This window comes from Amblyraja radiata, unplaced genomic scaffold (genome assembly GCF_010909765.2).
Source record: "Amblyraja radiata isolate CabotCenter1 unplaced genomic scaffold, sAmbRad1.1.pri scaffold_381_ctg1, whole genome shotgun sequence".
Lineage (NCBI taxonomy): Eukaryota > Metazoa > Chordata > Chondrichthyes > Rajiformes > Rajidae > Amblyraja > Amblyraja radiata.
Window position 1 is genome coordinate 86,731 of NW_022630514.1, and position 9,090 is coordinate 95,820.

The 9,090-nt window shown below is 41.3% G+C and overlaps 1 long non-coding RNA gene across 1 annotated transcript in view; it reads right to left on the minus strand.

The window, feature by feature from the left end:
- LOC116969889 overlaps window positions 1-4,402 on the minus strand; it is a 5,861-nt gene extending 1,459 nt beyond the window's left edge. Inside the window, exons 1-2 of the long non-coding RNA XR_004410953.1 lie at window positions 4,363-4,402; window positions 1,101-1,157 (exon numbers count right to left, since the gene is read on the minus strand). This is a non-coding gene — a long non-coding RNA (uncharacterized LOC116969889). The remainder of the gene's footprint in view (window positions 1-1,100; window positions 1,158-4,362) is intronic.
- Between the last annotated feature and the right edge of the window lie 4,688 nt (window positions 4,403-9,090).

Consider the following 9,090-nt stretch of genomic DNA (forward strand, 5'->3'; position numbering starts at 1 on the left):
TGGCTGTGGCTGAAGAGAAAAGATGCTGTCTGGGCTGCCACGTGACTGACCATCTAGAGGCTAACCATAAGACACACACCCAGGGCTGATCACCCTGCGGTGGGCCTGCCTCGACTGAGGGTGGGTGTCTTGTGATAAAAGGCCGAAACACCCAGTGATGTTGAGGTACACAACTGAAGATGTGTCTGGTTGGTAGCAAAATCACCTAGTGGTCACCCCCAAGAATATCGGGTGTCAGTTGTGGTGAAGGAAGAACCTTAGGGATTGTAACATCCAGTCCTACTAATCAATATCAAAAATATATTGTAATTCAAGGAAGATTGTGCTGATCACTTCTAGCTCAGTCAGGAGTTGTGCAGAAGAATGTTCTTCAGATGGACATAAATGGTGTCTTGGTTTCACTTCCCATCACCAACGCCAATGCACAACAGAGTTGTAACAGCAGCCTGGATGTCACTGGTTGTATCTCTGGAGTGGCTATTGTACCCATTCAGAGTAGGCTAGGGGACCAGAGCCCACAGAGTAGGTTAGAGGACCAGAACCCACAGAGTAGGTTAGAGGACCAGAACACACAGAGTAGGCTAGGGGACCAGAACCCACTTAGAGTAGGTTAGGGGACCAGAACCCACAGAGTAGGTTAGGGGACCAGAACACACCCCTGTAGTTTAGGGGACCAGAACACACGGAGTAGGTTAGAGGACCAGAACCCACAGAGTAGGCTAGGGGACCAGAACCCACTTAGAGTAGGTTAGGGGACCAGAACACACTCCCTGTAATTTAGGGAACCAGAACACACCCAGAGAAGGGAGGAGGAGAGTTTCGGCCCGAAACGTCGCCTATTTCCTTTGCTCCATAGATGCTGCTGCACCCGCTGAGTTTCCCCAGCAATTTTGTGTACCCACACCCAGAGAAGGTTGGGCTCCTAACTGAGCCTCAGCTGACTGTCCCACTTCATGTTGATGAGCAGAGTGAGGAATTTATCCCAGGAATGCCTGATGCTGTTGTAAGGTGGGCAAAGACAGCAAGGTTTCAGACTACTCTGTGCCAATAATCCTCACTGTGATAAAAGATTAAAACATATTTAAATAAAGCCATTTTACCACCAGTTGCTTTAGGCTGGAAGGAGATGGATCCATAGTGAATACCTTCCTCTGTATCTGTGGAAATAAGTTGGAAACAAAGAATTTATTTGTATTTGAAAAATGATGATTTAAGTCAATGCAGGGTCACGATACGAAACGCTGATCATTGTTTTCCCTCCATAGATGCTGATCGACCCACAGAGTACCTCCAGCAGTTTGAAAAAACCCTCCATGAAAAGTCACATCTCCTAACCTCCTTGTTTTGACTTCTTCCTGGGACGGTGGAAATTACAAAGAGAATTTGAGTTAATTTGGCTCGTGGAGTTTAGAAGAATGACAATGGTTCTCATGGAAACATAGACAATTCCAACAGGTAGACCAGTCTGGATGGAGGAAGATGTTCCCTGTTGGGGGAGACCATGACCAGGGGTAAAGGTTTAAGACAACAGACAATAAGGATTAAGATGAGGAGAACAAAGAATCTGTTACATTCTCCACCACAGATTTGACTGGAGCCAAATCATTCAGTACATTTTAGGAGTTGTTGAATTCATTGACAGATACACAACAATGGCGAGATACAGGAACAGATACAATGACAATGTTGCCTGCAGCAGCAGCAGCATCAGAGGCATTTGGACTAAGGCAACACAACACATAAATGAAGCATAAATTACAAAGACCACTGGTTAGTGGAAAAAAGACTCCAAAACACAAATTAGAGACCTTGTCATATGTGGACTAAGATCAAGGAATATGGGGAGATATGATCAGCTGAGGTTCAGTTTAGTTTATTGTCATGTGTGCCCAGGTTCAGTGAAAAGCTTTTGTTGCATCAGCAGAAAGACAATATATGAATACAATCGATGCCTTTACAGTGGAACACAATTGGTCCGTACTGTGGGACAAGGTAAGGAATTTATATTTTTCTCATTAAAACATGAGCAATGTCTGATTTATTGAAAGGTTCCTTCAGATTTTTCAAGAAAGATTACTCTGTTGTTCATCAGATTCATCAGAAATGTGATCTAAATTCTGGCAAAAACAATACTGTCCACCATTTGACCAGCACTGCAGAGGTACTCCAGATGGCCAGCCCTGCCGGCAGTCTGTTCGTTTTTTCATCTTTTTGTTATTTTAGTGTTTGTTTAAAGTTTGTTTTAATGTACTTCAGTTTGTTTTATGTGGGGGGAGAGGGGAAACTTTTTTTTTCAGGTTCTTACCTTCCCGGAGAGGTGATCATTTTTCAGATCACATTCTCCGGGCTCGGCGGCCTACCATCGCTGGAGTTGAAAAGCCGCCTCGGACTGTCATGAGCCCCACCGTGGGGCGCGGACTTAACACCGGAGCGGATCCCTTGCCTGGGATCGCTCCCACCGCGGCCTGTGGACTTACCATCAATGGCTCGCCGTCTCAGGAGAGGCTAGTTGGGAGCACCAACGCCGCAGAAGGCTCAACCAGCCCTGACACTAGGTTTAAACGCCCGGCGTGGGGGATCTGACATCCCCCCTGATGCAGGATCTGAACGCCTCAACGTGGAGGGCCCGAACGCCACCGGCTACGGGAGTCAAGATCATCCCGTTAACGGAGGCTCGAGGCCCATGACTGAGGAAGAACACTAGTGAAGGACTTGAACTTTATTTCTCCTTCCATCACAGTGAGGAATGTGTAGGAGTCACTGTGGTGGATGTTCATGTTAAACTGTGTTTTTGTGTCTGTTCCTTTTTAATTGTATGACTGACCTGGCCAATGAAATTCATCGTATGTTGCAAAACATACTTGGCGAATAAAACCTGATTCTGATCCTGTCTGAGGTGGAAACAAAGAACTGCAGATGCTGGTTAATACACAAAGGGACACAAAGTACTGGAGTACTTCTGCAGGTCAGGCAGCATCTCTGGAGGACATGTATAGGTGATGTTTCAGGTCGTGACCCTACTTCAGACTCACAAGAAGGGTCTCGATCTGAAACATCACCTATCCACCATCTATTAATGATGCTCAAACCATTCTGAAATGTTGTTGTTATTTTCACTTTAAAATAAAACCTGAACTAGTGGCAAAGTGAATTGGAGGCATTTCATGTTAGATGATATTTTGTGAAAGGGATGGTGACTTTTGGAAGGGCAAGTGTTGTCCATTCTTTAGAGAGCCACTAACCAAGCTGTTAATCAGGATCAACAATAAATTAGGAGTGTGAATATGTTATTCATGGTGATGTCTCAACATTCATGGGTTGGCCACGATAGTCCAGTGAAAGTTAGTCAATTGACCAATGCAGAGTAAGACCTGCAGTTGGATGAGGAAGATTTGGGCTGAGGGGTGAATTGACACAAGAGAGACTGTTGAATTGATCAATTAGTTTGTGTGTTTGAGGTTCCCTTCCTCACATTCTTGTTACAAAACTGAAATGTGAAATAGGTTGCTTCATCAAATACAACACCTGTACAACTAGAGATTCATTGACAGAGTCATCTATTTACCTTGTTGCTTTGTGTTCCTACTCACAGACATATATTCAGTAACACGGCTCATCTCAGGTACTGGGGTCACATTGATTTCTGGAAAATAAGTATTATTTTCTGATTAAGACTTTAATTTGGTTTGACTTTAAAGAAGCAACAATCCAGTGTTTAAACTGTACCCCATTAATAATGAAATCCACCAGAATGACCAGGAACATGACTTCAGATGTACGTCAGATACATTTAATTGTGGGATAAGACCACGTGTATGAAATAAGAGTCTATGGAAACACAGTGTTCCCTAAATTATGACCAGGATGGTACACAAGGCAAAGTTTTCACTTGAAGTTTGAACCACCAAAGTGCAGTGGAGATACATACCTTGGTCTCCTGGTTTACTGGCCCATATTTATCCCTCAGTAAATAGGAACATATTGAGGGAAAATTGGAGACCATATTTTCTACATAACTACACTAGCTATACTTCAACTTCTGGCATGTTTATTTGATAATGGTTTACACAGGGGATGGTGACACAATCACCACATGGTCAGATCATTGCAGATCACCACCTGAACAGCATCATACAGCAGACTCCTCATGGCAACGCAGGTACACAGGACAATCCACATTGCATAAATAATGCTTCAATTGACCACAACAAGTCTGAAATCAATTTCTCAACAACATAAGCACAAACAGATACTTTTCTTATCCAAAATATATTGTTCTTTTCTCCTTGTAACAAAGATAACATTGTCATTGATAATTTGGGGGAATCTGTGCTGCATTAAGGATGTCTTCATGTACTTTACCTGTAGGCTTGTGCCTTCTTTGACACCACACCACTGCCAGTACAATGACGAGGAGAAGAGCCAGACTCCCGATAATTCCACCAATACACCAGGTCAATATAGAATGTTCAATCTCTGTCAAACTAATAAACACACAGTTCACATTTGTAGAATAAATGCGCATCATTCAAAAGCTTCCCCAAAGACCAGGCATTAACCACACTGACTAATTTAGATCAGAAGTCTTGAGTTTAACGTGATCCAGATTAACTGAGACACAAGGTACTGCAGATGATAGTTTACCAATAAAAGACACAAGGTGTTGAAGAAACTCAGCAGGTTAGGCAGGTGACATTTCAGGTCGCAGCCCTTTAGTCTGAAGTAGGGTCCCAACCCAAAACCTCACCTATCCATGTTCTCCAGAGATTCCGCCTGACCCGTTGAGTTACTCCAGCACATTGTGTCTTTTTTTCCCAGATTAATTGACCTTACTTAAAAACATAGAAACATAGAAAATAGGTGCAGGAGTAGAGGCCATTTGGCCCTTCGAGCCTGCACCGCCATTCAATATGATCATGGCTGATCATCCAACTCAGTATCCTGTACCTGCCTTCTCTCCATACCCCCTGATCCCTTTAGCCACAAGGGCCACATCTAACTCCCTCTTAAATATAGCCAATGAACTGGCCTCAACTACCTTCTGTGGCAGAGAGTTCCAGAGATTCACCACTCTCTGTGTGAAAAATGTTTTCCTCATCTCGGTCCTAAAAGATTTCCCCCTTATCCTTAAACTGTGACCCCTAGTTCTGGACTTCCCCAACATCGGGAACAATCTTCCTGCATCTAGCCTGTCCAACCCCTTAAGAATTTTGTACGTTTCTATAAGATCCCCCCTCAATCTTCTAAATTCTAGCGTGTCACACATGCTTGCTTGGGGTGTTGCTGTTGATTGCAAAGAAGATGATTACAGAGTCATGGAGAAATGTAAAGCTACCAAATGTTCAACAGTGGAGGGAAAGATTGAAAAGTGTATATATGATGGAAAGTATAACAGCTAAACTCCAGTTAAGGACGGATGCTTTCAACATTATGTGGACACCGGTATTACTACAGATGCCAAGACTGATTAAGGACACAATTTCTCCATAGCCCCAGTGGAGGGGAGGAGTTCGATTGGTATTGTATACGTGTATTTGGAACCATATGTACAGACATGTGTGTGACTGTGTATAAGTACATACATAGTGGCCATCAATGACAAAATAAGTTATTCTAGTGGCATGCAAGTGGAGGTTTAACATAACGGGTGATTATATATTATATATTAAGTTGGATTAAATATGATGAGCTTGCGTGGGTGCCTGTGAATGTGATGCTTCTGTGACAGAACTCTAGGATGATCTGATGTGATGCTGACAGCTGCTGTGTGATTTGTATATCTTGTTTGTATGTGTACTTTGTCTTGTTAATAAATGTTGAGTGTTGGCTCGAGGGGCTGAATGGCCAACTCCTGCACCTATTGTCTATTGTCTTTTGTCAAAGATCCTTTCTTTGAATCTGACAACATAAAACATGAACTCAGTTCTTTCCCATTTCACAGATACTGCTCAAACGGCTGAGTATTTCTAACATTTACAGTTCTTGTGCTCCTGGTTACAGAGGATTGAAACTGGAGGGCAATATCCACTCTGTTGTCAGCAGTGCTCATTCAACCATTGTTCCAGGCTTAGACTATGATAGACATTTGTCCACTGTACAGTGGGAAGTATCACAGCTGAATCAGCTACTTTATCAGCCAACCATCAGCTCCCATCTCCTGCCTGAGAAATGTCAGCTGATTGTAACCAAGAAATAGAAACGTGTGTGAATGTTTACAGTCTCTAACTGATGGCTACTGAGGCAAGTTGTGGCTCTCTGATCTTTGTACTCGGCTTGTACTGTACTAGACTGTAACTACAACTATATAACTATATCTACACTACACTACACTATACATGTACCACACTACTGTAACTGTTCTGTACTGTACTAGACTGTAACTACAACTATATAACTATATCTACACTACACTACACTATACGTGTACCACACTACTGTAACTGTTCTGTACTGTACTAGACTGTAACTACAACTATATAACTATATCTACACTACACTACACTATACGTGTACCACACTACACTGTGACTGTTCTGTACTGTACTAGACTGTAACTACAACTATATAACTATATCTACACTACACTATACGTGTACCACACTACTGTAACTGTTCTGTACTGTACTAGACTGTAACTACAACTATATAACTATATCTACACTACACTATACGTGTACTACACTACTAACTGTTCTGTACTGTACTAGACTGTAACTACAACTATATATCTACACTACACTACACTATACGTGTACCACACTACTGTAACTGTTCTGTACTGTACTAGATTGTAACTACAACTATATAACTATATCTACACTAGACTAAACTACACAGACATTTCCCGCTGATTTACAACATTACTTACCTCACTCATTTCTCCACACACAGTGTTCTGTACTAGACTACACTACACTGTAACTATATTTACACTATACTAGACATTATTTACCTCAGCTCTGTGTGTGTGTGTGGTCTACACTAGACTGTAGCTGTACTATATTGACCACACACACAGTGTTCTGTACTGTACTACACTAGACCACACTACACTATATCTACACTACACTATATTTATACTATAACTACAACTAAAACTACACGATATCTAGACAATATTATTTACCTCAGCTCTGTCCGTCTAGTTACAGTGTAGTGCATTGACCAGTTACACACACAGTTCTGTAACCACACTAGACCACACTACATTGTATCTGTACTGTACTATATATTTACACTATAACTACACTACACTAGACCACACTATAACTATATAGCTATACTACACTACACTGTACTATATATTTACACTATAACTACACTACACTACACTAGACCACACTATATCTATATAGCTATACTACACTACACTACACTACATATCTACACTACACTACACTGTACTATATATTTACACTACACTACAACTACACATTACACTACACTGTACTATATATTTACACTACACTACATATCTACACTACACTGTACTATATATTTACACTACACTACATATTTACACTACACTACACTACACTGAAGAAGGGTTTCAGCTTGAAACGTCGCCTATTTCCTTCTCTCCATAGATGCTGCTGCACCCGCTGAGTTTCCCCAGCATTTTGTGTACTACCCTACACTACATATTTACACTACACTACACTGTACTATATATTTACACTACAACTATATATTTACACTACACTACATTGACTACACCACAACTACAACTACAACTATATATTTACAACTACACGATATCTAGACTACACTACACTATAACTACACTCCACTACATTGACCACACTACACTAGACCACACACACAGTGTTCTGTAACCACACTGTACTATACCTACACTAGACTACACTACAACTACAACTATATATTTACAACAACTACACGATATCTAGACAATATTATTTACCTCAGCTCCGTCCGTCTAGTTACACTGCACTATATTGACCAGTTCCACACACACAGTGTTCTGTAACTACACTACACTATATTTACACTACATTATACACAGTACAGTGTAGTTACAGAACACTGTGTGGTCTAGACTACACAACACTATATTGACTACACTAGACTACACTACACTACACTGTACTATATATCTACACTATAACTACATATTTACAACTACACGATATCTAGACCACACTACACTATAACTACACTACACTACATTGACTACACTACATTTACACAGTGTACTAGACTACACTACATTTACACAGTGTACTAGACTACACTACACTATACTGTGGCTGTTTCACTTCCTGTTTTTTATCTGACTAAATTTCACAATGTGTAAATAAACATCAGAATGGTGAAGGACAAAGATAACATCCAACTATCCCAAAACCTATTGAAACATGCAAAAGAGAATCAGGGGTGGATTATTTGTCACTTGGAGCCTGTTCAATCATTCAAAACATTCTCATATTCCAATTCTCTCCCGATAAATGTTGATGCATTTTATATCAAATAAATCTATCCCCAACTTAACAAGATTCAGTGACCTGCCATCTACCATTTTCTGTGGGGTGAATTTCAATGGCTCACCATATTCACAATGAAGAAATGTCTCAACCCTCAATGTTACATCGCTTATCTTGAGTCCAAAATCCCTTGTTCCAGATCCTACAGTCACTGGAAATATCTTTATGTATCGAGTCTGTCTAGCTCTGCTTTGAATGTTGTTTAATTTAGAGAGGTCATGCTTAAGTCTTCCAAACTCCAGTGACTACTGGCTCAGTCAGCTCCTCCTCTCCTTACACATTAGTCCTGCCATTCCAGGAATCAGTCTGGTCAGCCTTGGCTGCATTACATGTGTGGCTGAAAAACCCTTTCTCCGGTAAGGAGAGCACAAAGACATGTTTGGAGAGACATGGGCCAGGCGTAGCCAATTGTGATGGGGTCAGTTGGACATCTTGGTCAGCATGTGTGTGTTGGGTTGATGTGTCTATTTCCATGCTCTACAGCTCTATGACTCTCTGCTGCATCTGCGTATATTTGGCAAGTAACTCAACTGACTGACATCACCTGGAAACCTCTTTGCATCCTCTTTGCTTCTCCTATTTACTC